This window comes from Rhineura floridana, chromosome 6, assembly GCF_030035675.1.
Source record: "Rhineura floridana isolate rRhiFlo1 chromosome 6, rRhiFlo1.hap2, whole genome shotgun sequence".
Taxonomy (NCBI): domain Eukaryota; kingdom Metazoa; phylum Chordata; class Lepidosauria; order Squamata; family Rhineuridae; genus Rhineura; species Rhineura floridana.
The window spans coordinates 80,329,461-80,347,116 of NC_084485.1; the positions used below are offsets into that span (position 1 = coordinate 80,329,461).

The 17,656-nt window shown below is 41.0% G+C and overlaps 1 protein-coding gene across 10 annotated transcripts in view; it reads left to right on the forward strand.

Moving 5' to 3' along the window:
- Positions 1-17,656, forward strand: part of PTPRF (protein tyrosine phosphatase receptor type F) — an 834,986-nt gene that overhangs the window by 251,567 nt on the left and 565,763 nt on the right. For 8 of the 10 annotated variants that reach the window (XM_061632671.1, XM_061632670.1, XM_061632668.1 and 5 more), the window contains one exon: positions 3,851-3,920. The exons of the other annotated variants lie outside the window; for them this stretch is intronic. The gene's annotated coding sequence lies outside the window, so the exon portion shown is untranslated. The remainder of the gene's footprint in view (positions 1-3,850; positions 3,921-17,656) is intronic. 10 annotated transcript variants of the gene reach the window in all.

The following is a 17,656-nucleotide window of genomic DNA, read 5'->3' on the forward strand; positions in this document are numbered from 1 at the left end:
CCATTTAGGAAAACATGACTGTCTTTTTCTATTTGCATTTCATTTACATCTGACCTTACTCCCTTACACCCATAGAAGCAACAACAGTGGTTCCATGTAGTCAGCAAACCCCCTTTAAACCCACTGATGATGCACCTTGTTATTTGCATGATGGTTTGTTTCTTGCTCAATAGTGGTAAAAGAGAATTCACATAGTGGGAAGTGTGGCTTCAACTGCTGTTGTTCCCAATCTACTGCCTGTGACCAAACCATGTGTGTTTTCCCTCTGTCAGTTATTACTGACTGGAATTTTTGTTTGAGTGTTATGCTCCAAGCAACTGTGGTTGATGCTTAATGTATCATGCTTAATGACATCACTAGGGCCCACCCCTGAAATCTCAGGGTTTGAAATGCTTCTGACTTGGCAACCCTAGACCTATGTCATGTTTGATCAGTGACCATTTATTTTAATTGTGTCTTGATTGTGTATAAGTGGCCTGGAGATAATTATTTTTGCTTTCAGATTTTTGCTGTTTCCCATACTTTGATACTTTGGGTACCATAACTTGGCTTGGTGAAGGTATTTGTAGTGTATGGCTTGACTTGTTTTGTCGAGTTGTCTTAAACTATCATGTCTGTTTGACCTTTGATGATGGGTGAATGGTCATGATGTCCAACCAGGTTCTGTTAAGCAGCAATATCCCCTTGCCCTGAAACAGGTGAGGAACCTATGACTCTTTAGCTGTTGTTGGATTCCAACTCCCATTAGCCCCAGTCAGTATGGCCAGTGGTCAGGGATGATGGGAGTTCCAGCAGCATCTGGGGTTCATAGGTTTGCTGCTCCTGCCCTAAGAATAATACTGTTGCTATTGATTTCTGAAATACTACTCATAAGTTATGAGCCATGGGGTGGAGTTTTGGACATCTCTTTGCTGGCTCCCATGGGGGAAGGGAAATACAAAATTCAGGTAAGGTCTCTAAGGCTTATTTTGGGCACACGTGGGTGTGTGCATATAATTATATGAAAAATTGGCTTCCTAGCCACATACAATTGCTTTCTGTGTTTAACAATGCTGCTTCACTAAAGGAACATTAAACAACTAAAAGGCCATTTTTTGCCTGGGATGAGTTTTTCACTCTGTAGTGAGCTTTTCCATTGTTTACTCAGGTGATCACATTTTGACAATATTGTGTTTAGGTTCTGTAAAACCATAATCAGTTGTATGAATGCAAACTATTCAGGCTATATAATAATTTCCTAAGGCTGCCATCTCACACTTCATTATTGTGGAGAGAGGCAGGCAAATGATAAATTGCTTGGAAATCAGAAATTGTTCATCTTCTGGAAAGGCTTAGTGGAAGGAGAGGAGGGGGTTGAATGTGCTTTTTAAAAACATCTGTAGTCTGGAGCATAGTAAAAAGCAACATTTTCTATGCATTCTGTTAACAGGGAAAAACCACAGAAATAATGAAAATTAGGATTGCCTTTGTCTTTAGTGTAGCAGTGTTCTAGAAGAATAGAAAACGAAACAAATTACTCTGCTGTTGAATTTCAGCTATTGACATTTTTGAAAGAATACAATATTGTATAATGTTTATGGCAGTGTTTTGTGGCTGTGTATTAGGTTAGCAGTTCTGGAAAATACTTTTAGTTCTTGTTGAAACTTATCCATTAACAAGACAGATTGTGATGACGTGAATGTCTTAATAGTAAATTTCTCATCTCATTAATAAGGAAATGCACAGGATATTATCAGAAATTTCTGTCATATGCAGAAAACACTAAACTTTTATTGCATTGCAGCAAAAATAAACTCATTTACTGCTGCACAAAAATGATTATGCCCTGTGTTTGCCTGCTGTAAATTTGATTTATTCCTATAGTAATTACAGCAGTTAATTTGGGGAAAGTTGAAAACATTTATTTCCTCAAGCATAACAAGGCTTCTGTGTTCCCTTTGCAGCTGCATTGCAACACTTTGAACTTGCTTAGCAGACACGACAAAAGGATTTAATTAAAATACTAGGAGAATGAAAAATATATTTGTCTGTATTAACTTTGTACATTTCCTATTCTTTAATTCTAATCATAAAAGAAAAAGCGTATGACTGAGATAAGAGGTTATCCTTCTTTTTCTGTCTGTGCCCTTCCCCAAACGCTTCAACAAAGAGTAGGGCAATTCTGCAGGATGGTTTGGTAATTCTGCTGCATACCCTGAGGTACAATTTAATTATTAGCTGTTGGTAAATAAAAAAAAGAATAAACAGGCTCCAATGCCCAAGGCCACTATAAAGCACAGTTGTGTGAGGAAATCCACTCTTGATAGCAAATACAAATGCAGATAATTCCTAAGACATTTGCAAGTATGATATCGTTTCTTTTCCAAGTACAATTATCTTATTGTGTTCAGTTACATATTTTGAACCCACTGCTTGAGTGCTTAATATACTTGGGTTTTTTTAAAAAAAAGTTCAGAGAACTGTAAGCAAATTAATTGCCCTAATTGCCAAATGAATACATTCAGTCTATGTAGAACACATTCAACTTGGGCTAGAAAGTTAAATCAGTGCTCAATTTTTGATGTCATATACCAACTAAGCCATTCTACTTTTTAATTTTGATAAGGAACAAAGAATAGAAGATAGGACATTGCCTTATATCAACTGAGAGCATTGGCTCATCTAGCTCAGTAAGTCCTGCTGACTGGCAGCTGCTCTTGAGGGTTGCAGTCTGGAGTCCCAGCCTCACCTGGGATGCTGGGGTATGAACGTGAGACCCTTTTAGATACAAACCATGCATTCTACTGTTAAGCTCCAGCTTTTCCCCAAACTTTGTAATGGTTCTCATTTCAAAAGCTGTTGTGGAAAAAAATGGTTTAGATGTATGAGTTCTGTACAGAGAAGTTAAATTGGTTACCCAGTTGTGGTATGTATTAACACTTTTTACCCTTGAATAAAAAATCTTAGGAATTATTGTGGGTTCTGAGTTTGCCTTACATTTGGTCTCTAAGTATTTAGATGCTTCCAAAGATTCATCTATTTCTGTGAAAGAGTGCACTGCCTAAGAGAGTTGGGTTTTTTTAATAAGAGAGAGCACTATTTGTTGTCTTCTTTCCCTCTTGTTAAAGAGTATCTCCTTAGCACAGAGGTGGGGAGCCATTTTTCTATTTGGATCAACATTCCCTTGAAGGTGCCTTGTATTGGGCTGGATGCAGGGGGTGGGCAGGGCCAGAGCCACCCCACTTTCTTTCTTTCTCAAGATCATCACCACCCCACGCTGTTTCACACATCCAACCTGTTTTTGTTCAGGTATATGTTATGAGAAGACTGCACTGTAAGAACTGGATGGGGTAATCCAATCCAATATCTATATTCAACACATTGTTAATTCTGAGAGAACCCATGACTCTTATTACCAACTTCATCTGCCATTTAAATTTGAATCTTCTAGTCAGGCTGTTAAGTATGCACAGAGATACCAAGGGCTGACACTTCTCTTGCAGCTCTTGGGGTGGGAGTGGAGAATGAAAGCCATAGAGCAGTGGTTCTCAAACTTTTTTGGTTCGTGGCGCACTGTAAAACATATAAAAATTTTCTGGTGCACTTTATGTGCAAAATTGAAAATATATTAATATATTTTAAACTATGAATAAAAATAAGTTAAACTATAGAAAACTATTACTTACCTTATTTTAATAAAATAAGCATGGTCATGTGAGACATGAGCTTGATGTTTTTTGCTTGCTAGCTGTGTACAATAATAACTTACCCTAGGGGCCTAGCCTAGCTATTAATTGATCATGGATGTAATAAATCTCTATACAAATGGTTTTCTTCTCATTTTAAAAATATACTTTCATAATATTCGCAGCACATCTAGCCACCTCTTGCGGCGCACCATTGTGCCTCGGCGCACCATTTGAGAATCACTGCCATAGAGGGTAAGGCTTTATTTCATTACTTTTGCTTTCTTCACTGCTATAACTGAAATTCAGGTTTTAGCAATACCTCTCAAGGCTAAACTATTATGTCTCAACTCGACAAAAATATAGTACAATGATCTAACATCTTTTTTATGTATTGGACCCTTGGCATCTACTAATATACTTGCCAATGTTTGCTCCAAAAAATGTCTTGTTGGAGCTCTGTGTGTGTTTGTTTCCATGGGGTTTCCCATTTGGCAAAAAGGCTCATTTCTGGTCTGTGTGTTTGCATGTGTTTGTTTATAAATCTGCTCCTTCTGCATTAATTAATAAGCAGGAAGAATGGAAAGTTAACCAGCTTTCACACTAGCATCTTGCTGAGAGTAACTGACACCACAAAACCATATATTGGGGTTTTTGGATCAAAGGGCACATTTCAAATTTTGAGGGAGTGCTGCGGGCACAAGTCACAAAATGGATGCCACAGGGCTTGTTATTACACAAAATTAGAGAGTAGTCATGATGAAGTCCATCTCACTTCCATACTAGAAAAAGATTGACCTGTTGAATTTCTATGCCATACAGATGTTAAAGGCACAAGAACCCTGTTTTTCCTGAATGTGAACCCTAAAACAAAGTTGTCATCCTGTACCCCATTATGCACAAAGAGACTTACTTCTGAGTAAACATGTATACCATTGTACTGTAAGTTAATTATATAGCTGAATTCTTAACTGTAATTCTTAACAAGTCCCTTGCCTTTACTCTTGCAAATCAGAAAACATGTCTAAGCCTTTTTCCAAAGTTTTCACATTTGCCTTTGAGGGGGCTGCGAGGGGGATTATTTAACATTCACCATTGCTTATTGTGTAGTAACATTTGCAGAAAATAATTTCTAGAAGCTGCCTAATCTCAGGTGAACCCAGCATAGGAAATACGCATCCTGGTTGCTACAGAAAACAGAAGGGCAAACTATGGAGATTCCAAGGACAAGGAAAAAAAGACAGAAGCAGGAAAACTGCACTAAAAGGGAGGGCAAAATAGCATCTCTTGAGGACCCCAGGGATTCCTATTGCCTGGTGTTCAAGCAACTCACTTATTAATCACAGCTCTGACTTCACTCATTGGCTAATAACACTGACACATAGGAGCAGCCAGGCCAGCTCATTTCACATAAATCACTTAGAAGGGCATCTGCACAGTTTGCTCCATAGCTTTCTTTTGGGGTTGTTTTTACATGATTTTTTTCTAGGAGGGCATTGTTTTTTAATGAAAGCTCAGATTCTGGGCTTCCTGCTGGGGGTGCCACTGAACACCTTTGTGGGTGACATGCTGGCGACCCCTGCCATACATTAATCTGACTCTATTTGCACCCCCTTTTTTATCTAATGCAAGTGTGTTTCCAAATTTAATATCTAGTGATTAGATAGTGAAGTTAGAACACTCTTGCACTAGATAACAAGTAATATAGAAAGTGTGTTGAGACTCATGTAGGTCTAGGCCAAACATCTAAATCCTGAAAGTAAAACTTAAGAATGCCCTTAAACACAGAAAGAATAATCAGGACAAATAGGACATATATTCAGTTATAAATGAAGCATTAAAATGTGTTGCTTTTTAGCAATGCACGAATATAATTCTAGAGATAAGTGCAAGACTTAGAATGCATGCTTGAATTATATTATTTTCTCCTAGGAAGAGAGACAACTCAGATACTCATCAACAGTGTTTACAAATGGTGTGCTAGCTGCATGGAAGCCTGCCCATGTAAACACATATTTTTGGAGGTTATTGCACTGCTGACATCCCATTTGAATTGGGCCTAAGAATAGTTTAATACCATTAGTCATGCTTCACACATAAGTATGTACTGGAACGATTGTAGAAAATCTCGCATTTTAGCGTTATATGACCATGTTGGTTAAAGACTGTCAGAGGATTATTTATTATCCTTAAAGTGCAATGCAGTTGTCTCCTTTGAAACATTTTGGAGCAAACTCAGTTTGAGTTTTATAAAAGTTGAATTTCAGTAGTTTTAATCACTGCTATGCCAAATTGTTGCCAGTGTGTACCTGCTGTAAATAGTTGTCAATAGTGTTATAAGTTTGTTATGTGCCTTTAAGTTGACTATGACTTATGGCGACCCTATGAATCAGCAATCTCCAACAGCATCTGTCGTGAACCACCCTATTCAGATCTTGTAAGTTCAGGTCTGTGGCTTCCTTTATGGAATCAATCCATCTCTTGTTTGGCCTTCCTCTTTTTCTACTCCCTTCTGTTTTCCCCAGCATTATTGTCTGTTCTACTGAATCATATAAGTAGAGTTCAATATACTTCAGTTGACCCATAATACCAAAAAAAGACAATTCTTTGGAACCAGATAATTGATCTCTTGTATCATACTTATCTCCATTTTTCACATTTTCTTGGGTGAAACTCATCCTTTAATGGAGAAGGAAAGCAACTGCCTGCCACTATTACAACAGAGAGGAAACCAGTGTATTTTGAGCAAATTACCAGAGCTGATATTCTCTTGCTTTTTGCAAATAATCACTTGACAGGATTAGAATAGAAATAAAAAAGATGAGTTATAATAACTTCACGTTGACTTGTGTCATGTATCTCAAACATTGACTCCTGTGGCTCTTCTGGCTACTTTGTTGGCAGTCCTAAAATCAAGCAAGGCAATAGCTGGTAGCAGGTTCTTCACTGCTCTAGGAGTTTCTGGTTCTTAGCTTCAAATCTCTTTTTCCTTGACATCAGTGATAGCCTCGTCTTCTGAGAAAAGAGCAAGTTGCCCTTTGGGGTGCATGAATCCTTCAGCGATGAATGGCACAAAGCAGTAATTATTCCCTGCCTCTTGTGATCTAAGTAGTGGAAGCTGTGTGTCTGGGTACATCATTAAATTTCCAGGCAGCATGGAAGTTATAAGCCTTGGAAGAGAGAGATTCTTGCGGCATTTTAATATGTTGGGGATGGGAGTACTCGGTAACAGGTGGTATTTAAAAACCAATTAATGTTTGTGAATAACCATGTGTTACTGGTAAGAAAACCAGTCACTTTCTATGTGAATGTTTATGATGCTGATTTTTTCAGGGCTTCTGGAACTGCACAATATTTCTCCAGCTACCATTGCATGTTATTCTTTTATCATAACATCCTGCACAAAACTGAATTCCCCTTGACAATGTGTAGCCTAGTTCCTGGGAGTGAGGCAAAGTAGCAGAGTGCAATTCTTGAACTGTGTATTCTCATTAATTCAATATTTAGGCCACTGAGTCCCAAACATTTTAAATATTCTTTGCCATTACTGTAAGCTATGCAATTTAGTTTATGATTTCATCCTATTAAGAGCCAAGCCATGCACACAGATAATGCTATGTTTGAAGTGAAAGCAGGTGTTAAAAGGTTGTTTTGTCTCAGTATTCTGTGAGCAAGTGTTTTACAGTAGATCAAACTTGCTTAATGTAATCTTCATAATACTTTCATTTGAACTACTCCCTGTGGCTTGTGTTTGGGGGAGCTCAAAGAGAAGAATCCACTTTGTCTCTTAGTGGGTTGGAGTTTTCTATTTCATGCATGTTCACATTGCCATTTGAAATGGATAATGGGTTTTTAACCTCAGTGAATCTTACATTACAGTCTTAGAGCAAATGCACTGAGCATTTCTTAAGTGTTTTATAGGGAGCCTAACGTGCTTGTTTTTCCCATTGTCTGTCATAGTCATAAGCTCTGGGCTTCCTGAGTCTTTTATGGGGCTTTTCCTTTGTCTAATCAGTGCTTATTTTATTTCTTAAAATGCATTACAATTATTAAAGCTGCATTTTTATAATTTCAGTTATAGTATTTTTTTTAAAAAACTGAGTAAAATGGAAAAATGTTAAAAGTCCTGAACTTACCATATTCTAAATGGAATCAAAGGGTAGCTGGCAAATGGCTGGCTCTGGCCCCATGCAAGCTCCAAACTGCAGTGTTTTTCTGCTGTGTTTGTGTGGAAAACTTCTTGAATGCTATGTTCTAGTCATTGCCACTGCCTTCCCCACAGTGGTTGCATGTTTCATAGCCATCAAGGTACACAAGGCAAATGATGACCACGTGAAACATGATCTGGTAGTACCTGTTGGGGAAAGAGCTGGGACTTCTGGCACACTTAAAATAAAAGTGTCTCCTGATTCCCGAATGGAGAGGAGGAAGAGATAGCTGCATCGGTATCTTGCAGAAGAGGATCCCTAGACTTAGGCAGTTACAAGGCAAGCAGGATGAAGCTCAGCTAAACCTGTCCTGTGTGGCTTCATCAATTGCTCTGGATAGCCAGAAACATCCCAACCCCCTGGAGCATATGCAGGAACAGCCATCTGATACTCCTCTAGAAGCCCTGACTAGGCACCTGGTTGCAGTGCACTGTTTTTCTCTTTGACTCCTGGGACAAATGAAGCAACTGCACCCCAATATCTTTGTTATTTCCCTCCCCTTTTTATTGTGTGGAGCGTGGAAAAAGCCAAAGCCACCCCTACAAATTGGGATTCCATATTTCCAACATTCTACATTTGATTTTTAGTACTGTGCCCCTGTCAGTGCAGTGTGGGTAAAGCCCTGGCAGATGGCTTATAACACAAATACATTTTCTATGTAAATGGGGGAGAATAAGATGTAATATATTATGGAGTAGTGTAGTCAACAAAGATATGTTGGGACAAAAATGTTCTCTATGAATTTGAGGGGAAATGGTTTAGATTTAGTTAAGTCTAATCTATGTACCTAAACACCGACCAGTCTGGGCTAAGTTTAGATAGACAAGGAATTAATGCTATTAAATCATTTGCTGAATTGATAGGAATTATAGCAATATATTGATTGATGTGTTTCCACATCCACCACACTTTATGTACATTTAACAGTTTTTCTGCCTCACCACTAGTGTCTATTTGTGTATGTGTTGAGTGGAGAAGGGAAGTGGTTTCTGGCTGCTCTGTTTCCTCCATTGATGGTCCTGGCAAATTATCCTCCTTCTCCTCCAGCAACATGTCTTCCTGCACCTGGCAAATGTGCTGAATGCAACAGGCTAACACTATAATCTGTCATTATATTGATCTGAAGGTCCAGGAGTTAGTAAAGGGATCTTTACCTTGCTCTTAGGCAACTAAAAGTCCTCTCTGCAGGCATTCTGACAGAAGTAGCAGTTGATTTTTCCCCCCATGGAGCTTCAAAGGATCTATAGACAGACATGAACCATGGTTTGATGAGCACATTCTTAATCGGTTTTGCACAGTCAGAGAAGACCTGCAGTATTGTGGCCTGTAGAGAGGTCCAGAAACATCATGGCAATACCCAAAATCCTCCAGGTACACATCTGTGAACTTGCCTTTGACATTGCAAAGGATTTGAATGATGTCTCTGTTGTGGTCCTATTTACAGTTGTAGAACTCTCCTGCATTGTCTAGGCTCATAAACTCAACATATATCTTGTTCTGAGTTGCCTAAGGAAACCCAATTCCGGAAAGCAATGAATCAGCTCAGCTGTGTACCCTGTCTTGATCACATGTTTAAAAGACGCAATACCCAAATTTCCTGCCTGACAATTCCACAAGAGTTTTTATAGGTACTGTTAGTAGCTATCTTGTACAACATAGGGTCTTCATATTCATGTTTTCTCTTTGTACAATAGGAGCCATTTACCAGACAAGACTTTTCAAAGCAACCCAGAACAGCTGGCTTTTGAAACGACTTGTCCCACTCTTGAGTTTCATCATTAACGTCTGCCATGGTTTGGCCTCTGTGTCTTCTCCTGGCTGTTTTGTATGTGTCATAACCAGAGTTCCATAGCTCCATCTGTCAGGTAGCCAGTAGTGACCCTCTCCAATAAGTATTCCTTCCATGTCCGACATACTGCACAGAGCTTTCAGTCAAAATGCATTAAGAACATGACAACAGACTCCTATTTTGTTTCCAAACAGTGTTGCTGATTTTATCCTTTCCAAACCTAAATGGCAACAACTAATCAGTCAGTTCAGCATTTCTCTCTGCTAGTTAAGTACTAAGGTCTGAATAGGTTTGTGTGATTACTAGCAGAATGCTATCTGCATTTGAAAAATGTAAGAATGGTGTGTGCATGTAGTTTATTGCAGAGCTTCTTTTTTTACTGTAAACTTGTTAAAGTTATTTGAGTGGAAAAGGGTGCCATCTTAATTTTCTTGGGCTGAGTCCTAGTAGTGAAAACAAGTCCTTGTGCTGTCTGTATCACCCAGTTTAGAATATGTGTAGAAATACCACCTATGCAAGTGAGTTTCTTGTATATTCTTTTTTCCTTCCTTTTGAGGGGAAGGAAGGAAGAATCCCTTTGAAGTGGCATCTGGATAGGAATAAAATGCCAGATACTTTTCTTTCTTCCTTGTTAAAAAAACCTTTGTTTTCTGTCTTTTATGCTATAATTTTAAAGCACCTGAGCTGTTTGTTCTGCAAAAGTATAATATGAAGGCAAAAAGACACCCCTTCTTTCCCCTTAACATCCCTGCACAATGGAGAACTTGGAGGTGTGAAAATATGGTTTCTGCTCTTCTTGCAAGGCTTTTGCAGAAGGCAGAAATTGCATGTTGAAGATGCCCATCATGAAGGCAGGGGACATGTTGCTCGCTTTCCCTGTGTTTTCTGTACATGCCATGTGGACCTGGGATGGTGGCAACCACAAATAATGGTTTCTTTGTGAGCAAGCACAGTGGGAGTGGTTAGGCTAGTATCCTGTCATGTGAAACAGGTCGCATCTTCCATCATTGGCCATTCTGGCTGGGGCTGATGAGAGTTAGAATCCAACATCATCTGAAGGATCACAGGTTATCAAATTCTTGTATAGGGCTTTAAAAGCCAAAACCCACACCTGGTTTTGCATATATCCTTCAAATATTTCAGCAAAAATGTTACCAACTACTTTGTTAAAACGGAGGGATCTTTTGCTGTAACATGTGAAGCAGCCATTCTACATACTGTACGTCTTTATAATGGGGAGATGACCATAAGCAAAACACTTGTACAGGTAAAGCAGCTGATTTGTTGGTTTCCAATCTGAGCTTAATTTCATATCTTTGCCATTTCCCTATGTAAACCTTGGGCATATCATCAAAATTAAGTCTTTGGTCTTAATTTTACATATCTCAGTTAATCTTATTTTTCCATACACTATCTCAAATTCTCTCTCCCCCATAACATTTCAGAATGCAAACTCTATTGCCATACCCTAGACATTACACCATCTTGCTGTGTATGCAAATATGGCTTCTCTGCCATTTGAGTTCTGATTCACCTGCTATACAGGAGTTGTAGTCCAACAACATCTGGAAGGCCATATGTTCCCTAGCCCTTTCCCCTACCTTAAACATTTGGGACCAGGTTATTGGAAAGAACACTTCCGCCCTCATGAATCTGCCTGTACATTTAGATCAGCATCTTAAATTCTTGCTTACTGGCCCACCAGTAAGAGCTGTTAGATTGGTGGATACTAGGAACTACAATTTCTAAGTGGTGGCCCCACTCCTTTGGAACTTCTTCCCCAGGGAAATACATATGGCTTCAACACAGCTAATAGTTAATAACATTCAGAATATGTTCCTATTTCTTTGTTTGATCAATATGCTGTGCTTAAAGAATTTTTAATATTTTTTGAATTAATGGTTAAATTGAAATTTTTGAATTGCATCTAAACTGCCTTGAGAGGGCAGTATGCCCTGAAAGATGCTGTAAATCTTTTAATAAATAAATATATGCAAATGTGTGGAAAAACATGAGCTCCATGTTCTTATTTTTTTAGGTGCTGGTGGTTTTGTCTGTTTACCTGTTGGCAGTGGAGGACATTCTCTTGTAGGGATGATGCCTCCCACTGGTCTGACAGGCAGGGTCCACAATCCTTTGCCTCCTCTTCCAGGGGAAGGAGTCGTCTCACCCTCCAGTTTGACTCTGCCTGTGGTCATGAACAGTAGGGTCCTTTAGTTGTCTAAATTTCCCTTAGACTCTCCTTTGTCTGTTTGTGAGTTTGATTTCTCTTCCCTTCCTTTTTGTTGGCGTGTGTGAGTGTGCTTTCTTGTTTTACTTTTATGTTCTTATTTTATTGGTAGAGTGTAGGGAGTGCCTGTGCATGAGATTGTGAGGCGAGACGTGAGCAGTTGCTGGGATCAGTTCCTTGCCTACCCTGTCATTTTTGGCATTTGCCTGTGGGGTCTTTGCCACCGTGGAACCGCCAATTCCTCTCTTGGGGCAGTCATCTGCCTAATCTATGTCTGCCAGGGTACCTGGTCCAGCATCAGGGTAGACCTGAGGGTCAGGGAGGGGGGTTTGGTGTGGTCTACAGGAGCTCCATCTCCCTCTGCAAGCACCCTGTCCATGTGACTACTGGTTGGGAGTGTTTGCACCTTGTGTTGGGTCAGCGGGACAGACTGGGGATTCTGTTGGTGTACCATCCACCGCACTGCCCAACAGACTCCCTGGCTGAGCTGACGGAGGTGGTCTTGGGTGTACTGTTGAGATCCCCCAGACTGTTGGTTCTGGGGGATGTCAACATCCATGCTGAGGCCACCTTATCCGGGGCAGCTCAGGATTTCATGGTTTCCATGACAACCATGGGACTGTCCCAACATGCCATTGGCCCAACACATGTAGCAGGGCATACTCTAGACTTGGTTTTTAAAACTGGACATGGGGGTGGTGATCTGAATGTGGGGGGCCTTACATTAGTCTCTCTGTCATGGACAGATCACTTCTTGCTGAAGTTTAGACTTACAGCAGCTTTTCCCCTCTGCAAGGGTGGGGAACCTATTAAGTTGGTCCACCCCCACAGACTAATGGATCCGGATAGTTTCCAAAGGGCTCTGGGGAGTTTTCCGGCTGATAGGGCTGGCACTCCTGTTGAAACCCTGGTTGAACTGTGGAATACAGAAATGACCCGGGTGGTTGCCATGGTTGCTCCTGAGCACCCTCTCCTGTGTAGAGCTTGTACGGCTCCATGGTATACCCCAGAGCTGAGAGCTATGAAACAATATAGGAGACAGCTTGAGTGCAGATGGAGACGAACTCCTGGTGGATGCAATTACACACTGGTGCCTATGGTAAGCTGTATTTAGGGGCAGTGAGGGCAGCAAAAAATTTTTTGCTGCCATTATCAAATAATCAATCTGTCGTCCAGCGGAGCTCTTCAGAATTGTCCGGGGGCTATTACACGCTGGCCCCAAGGACATGGTAGAACCATCTGAGGCCCGCAGTAATGAATTTGCTAGGCACTTCCAGAATAAAATCTTTAGCATCCTCCAAGACTTAGACTCCAGTGTTACAGCAGGTAAATCAAGCGAGGTATCCAGAGCACAGCCTTGTCCGAATTTCAGTTGGTACAGCTTGAGGACGTTGATAAGGTGCTTGGACAGGTTTGTGCAACCACTTCTGTACTGGATCCTTGCCCTTCTTGGCTAATAAAAGCAAGCAGGGATGGAACAGGTGGCTGGGCCAGGGAAGTGATTAATGCCTCTCTGTGAGAGGGGGTGGTCCCTAGCTACTGAAAGAGGCGGTAGTGAGACCACTCCTGAAGAGACCCTCCCTTGACCCAGAAAATCTTAATAACTGTAGGCCAGTAGCAAATGTTCCATTCCTGGGCAAGGTCCTTGAACGAGTGGTGGCAGGCCAGCTCCAGACACTCTTGGATGAGACCAATTATCTGGATCCATTTCAGTCAGGTTTCAGGCCTGGTTGTGGCACGGAAACAGCCTGGGTCGCCCTGTATGATGACCTCTGTCGGGAGAGAGACAGGGGGAGTGTGACTGTGTTGATTCTTCTTGATCTCTCAGTGGCTTTTGATACCATCGACCATGGTATCCTTCTGGGGAGACTGGCTGAGTTGGGAGTGGGAGGAACTACATGGAGGTGGCTCTGCTCCTACTTGGCAGGTCGGCTCCAGAAAGTGGTGCTTGGGGAACATTGCTCGGCACCCTGGACTCTCCAGTATGGGGTTCCACAGGGGTCAGTTCTGTCCCCCATGCTGTTCAACATCTACATGAAATGGTTGGGTGCGGTCATCCAGAGTTTTGGAGTGCGTTGCCATCAGTATGCTGATGACACGCAGCTCTATTTCTCCTTTTCATCTTCTTCAGGTGAGGCTGTCAATGTGCTGAACCAGTGCCCAGCTGTGACAGTGGACTGGACGAGGGCTAATAAAGTGAGGCTCAATCCAAACAAGACTGAGATGCTGTTAGTGTATTTTAATTATTGTTGTGAGTTGCCTAGAGTGTCCGTTAATTCGGACAGATAGGCGACCAAGAAATATATATTTTTTTTATTAGTGGGTGGTTCTTCTGACCGGGTGGTGGATGTCCAACCTTTCTTGGATGGGGTTGCACTCTTCCTGAAGGAGCAGGTTCATAGCTTGGGGGTTCTCCTAGAACCATCTCTGTCACTTGAGGCTCAGGTAGCCTCGGTGGCACGGAGTGCCTTCTACCAACTTGGTTAGTGACCCAGCTACGCCACTATCTGGACAGGAATAACCTGGCTTCAGTTGTCCATGCTCTGGTAACCTCCAAGTTAGATTACTGCAGTGCACTCTACGTGGGGCTGCCTTTGAAGACAGTTCAGAAGCTGCAGCGTGTGCAAAATGCAGCGGTCAGATTGGTAACAGGGACCAGAAAATTTGAACATATAAAACTGATTCTGGCCCGCTTGCATTGGCTGCCTGTATGTTTTCGAGTTCGATTCAAGGTGCTGGTTTTAACCTATAAAGCCTTACACGGCTTAGGACCACAATATCTGATAGAACGCCTCTCCCGACATGAACCCACCCGTACACTATGCTCAACATCCAAGGCCTTCCTCCGTGTGCCTACTTGGAGGGAAGCTGGGAGTCTGGCAACAAGGGAGAGGGCCTTCTCAGTGGTGGCCCCCAAATTATTGAACAATCTGCCTGATGAGGTGCGCCTGGCACCAACACTGTTATCTTTTCGGCACCAGGTCAAGATTTTCCTTTTCTCCCAGGCATTTTAGCATGTGTTTTAAATTGTGTTTAAATTTTTTAAAATTGTGTTTTTAAATTTTTTTTGTGTTTTAAAATTTGTATATTTGTTTTTAATATTTTTAATTGCTGTAAACCTCCCAGACAGCTTCGGCTATGGGGCGGTGTATAAATGTAATTAATTAATTAATTATCAATCAATCAATCAATAATCTGCTGCCTGTCAGGGTCCGCCCTGCATTCCATGGGCAAGCAGCCTATCAGGCTTTGAGACTGGAACTGCTGATACCAGGCTTCACAAAGAGCACTTGCTCTGGCAGTTGCAGCCGCTTACAGATAGCCTTCCGAACTGCTTCTCTACGCATTTGGTCTGTTTAAACATTTTTAAAGTCAGAGGGAAGCTATATTAGCCTCCTCAGAAAAAGGCAGGAACGTCATTTTTATTTTGCAGTTAAGCGTGCTGGAAACTCTTTAGTGGTGGTGGCTGCTTTCTCTCCTCAGCCTGGCCAGTTTATAGTGGGGAAAGGTCTTTCCACACCCTACAGAAACGGTCCAAATTTTATTTGGCCCGCCCCTTTGAATTCTGCCATTCTGGATCTTTATTTGTGGCTTTTTTGGGGCCCTCTAAGGGAAAGAAGGTATCTGCCTCTTTCATTTCTCGCTGGCTGTCATCATCAATTTCTCAAGTGTATTCAGCACTGGGCAAGGAACCTCCTGGTGTTCTCATGGCACATTCAGTTAGGGGGACTGTAACTTCTTCCACATTTAAGGGCAATTCCCTATATTGAACATTTGTAGGGCTGCTACACTGCATACCTTTGTGAAACACTACAAAATAGATGTGGCATTTGGTAGGAAGGTTCTTCAGAGGATCGTTCAGCAGTAGATGGGGGCAGACGAAGCCCACCCAGGGGTGAGATGGCTGCTCTGATGCATCCCTATAAGAAAACGTCCTCCACTGCCAACAGGTAAAAATGGAAGTTTTTCTTACTGTAAACTTCTGTTTGATGTTGGCAATGGAGGATATTCTCCCCACATTGCCTTCCTCTGCTGATATATCCCTGATCCTCTGCTGTTTTCTGGGAGGGGATGGTACTAGAGTTTCTGCCTCCGTCCTACATTGTTAGTATGTTTAGGCTGTCTTGTCATGTTTACCGCAGTACATGTTCATGTTGAATTGGATGTTTCGCTTATTTCTTCTTTGGCATAAGTTTCCGCATTCTTAGACTCTCCAAGTTGATAGAGCAGGAGGGACATGTTCTTCGTTGATAATGGGCGGAGGAGTGGTTCTTGCTCTGTCAGTCGAACTGGAGGGTGGGAAGAGGAGGCAAAGGATTCTGGACCCTGCCTGTCAATCCAGTGGGAGGTGTCATCCCTACAAGAGAATATCCTCCACTGCCAGCATCAAACAGAGGTTTACGGTAAGAAAAACTTCCATTTTTTTTTGGTAGCATGGAGAACCTGCCATATATTTTTAATAACTGTAATACTCCTTATAAACAGTTTGTGATATTTTAGTGTTGGTTCTTCCTCAAATTTAGATAGTTACTGCATTCTTTTATCTTACTTCCACCAGAAACATTGGTTTCTGCAGTTGGGCACAGCACTGAACCTCTCTGTGAAAATGCCTTGCCCATTGGAATATAAACGAACACCTTCACTTGCATTTCTGCTCACAGGCCACTTTGGCCATATTTCACTTCCTGAGTTTTACCGGAGTGAGATTTTGATGTCTGATTTGCAGCACTAATGTTGCAGGGTTGCTAGTAAAACCCACTCTTTCAGATTGTAGGATCAACCATTGCAACAGATGACCTAAAGAGTGCCAAGTCTTTATTTTTCAAGTATGTCATCAAGTATGTGATTTTATTATATTGTATTTTAAATTTATGCTGTTCACCACCCAGAGAGCCGTTGGCTGTGGGCGGTATAGAAATTGAATAAAATAATAATAATAATAATAATAATAATAATAATAATAATAATAATAATAATAATAATAATAATAATAATAATAATAATAATAATAGATTTAGCGCTTGGTAAAATACATGCATTAGGCAATATTTATCTTAGTATACATTGTGAACCTTATTGTAGGTGAGAATTCTCACATCTGATGATGATGCTATCTTAAAGTGAACCAAAGTGCTGGCAAATAACTTTAGCAGTCCATTAAGTTGCACATTGGGGTGGGTAATATTCATGGAGTTCAAAAGCTCATTAAATTGGATACCTTCGTATTGGAACAATTGGTCCAGATGCTGAGATGTGTTTGTACTTGGCAAGTGTCCCCAGAGGTATTGGGAGATTTCAGAGAGAACCCAATTTCATTGGTAGCAAAGGCTGAAAAGTGCTAAGGCACTTGAAGTCTGAGAAACATAGGGCAAACTCTGCCAGCAGCAGATGGCTTTTCACAAGACCCCTGTGAAAAACAGAGCTGGGCTAAGGTGATATGGTCAAGTATGGTTAAAGAAGTGTTTCCTAAAGAAGGGGCAACAAATGGGAGAGCAGTTGTTCAAGACTTTAAGCTGAACAGAAGAAATGATACAAAGGGGAACTAATTGGCAATGAGGGTTGGCATTCTCTTTAATAGCTAGTTCATACACACACACACAAACACACCGGGAAAGCGAGAGCAAGCAAGAGCAAAAATGGCTGTCAGCATTAGCATGAAAATACAGAGGAAAACCTGTCTTCTAATACTCAGAAGCACATTGTCATCTTATCTGGTAACTTCAAATGTGCTTAATCAGACTTGGGCTTTTGAGCATATTGGCAA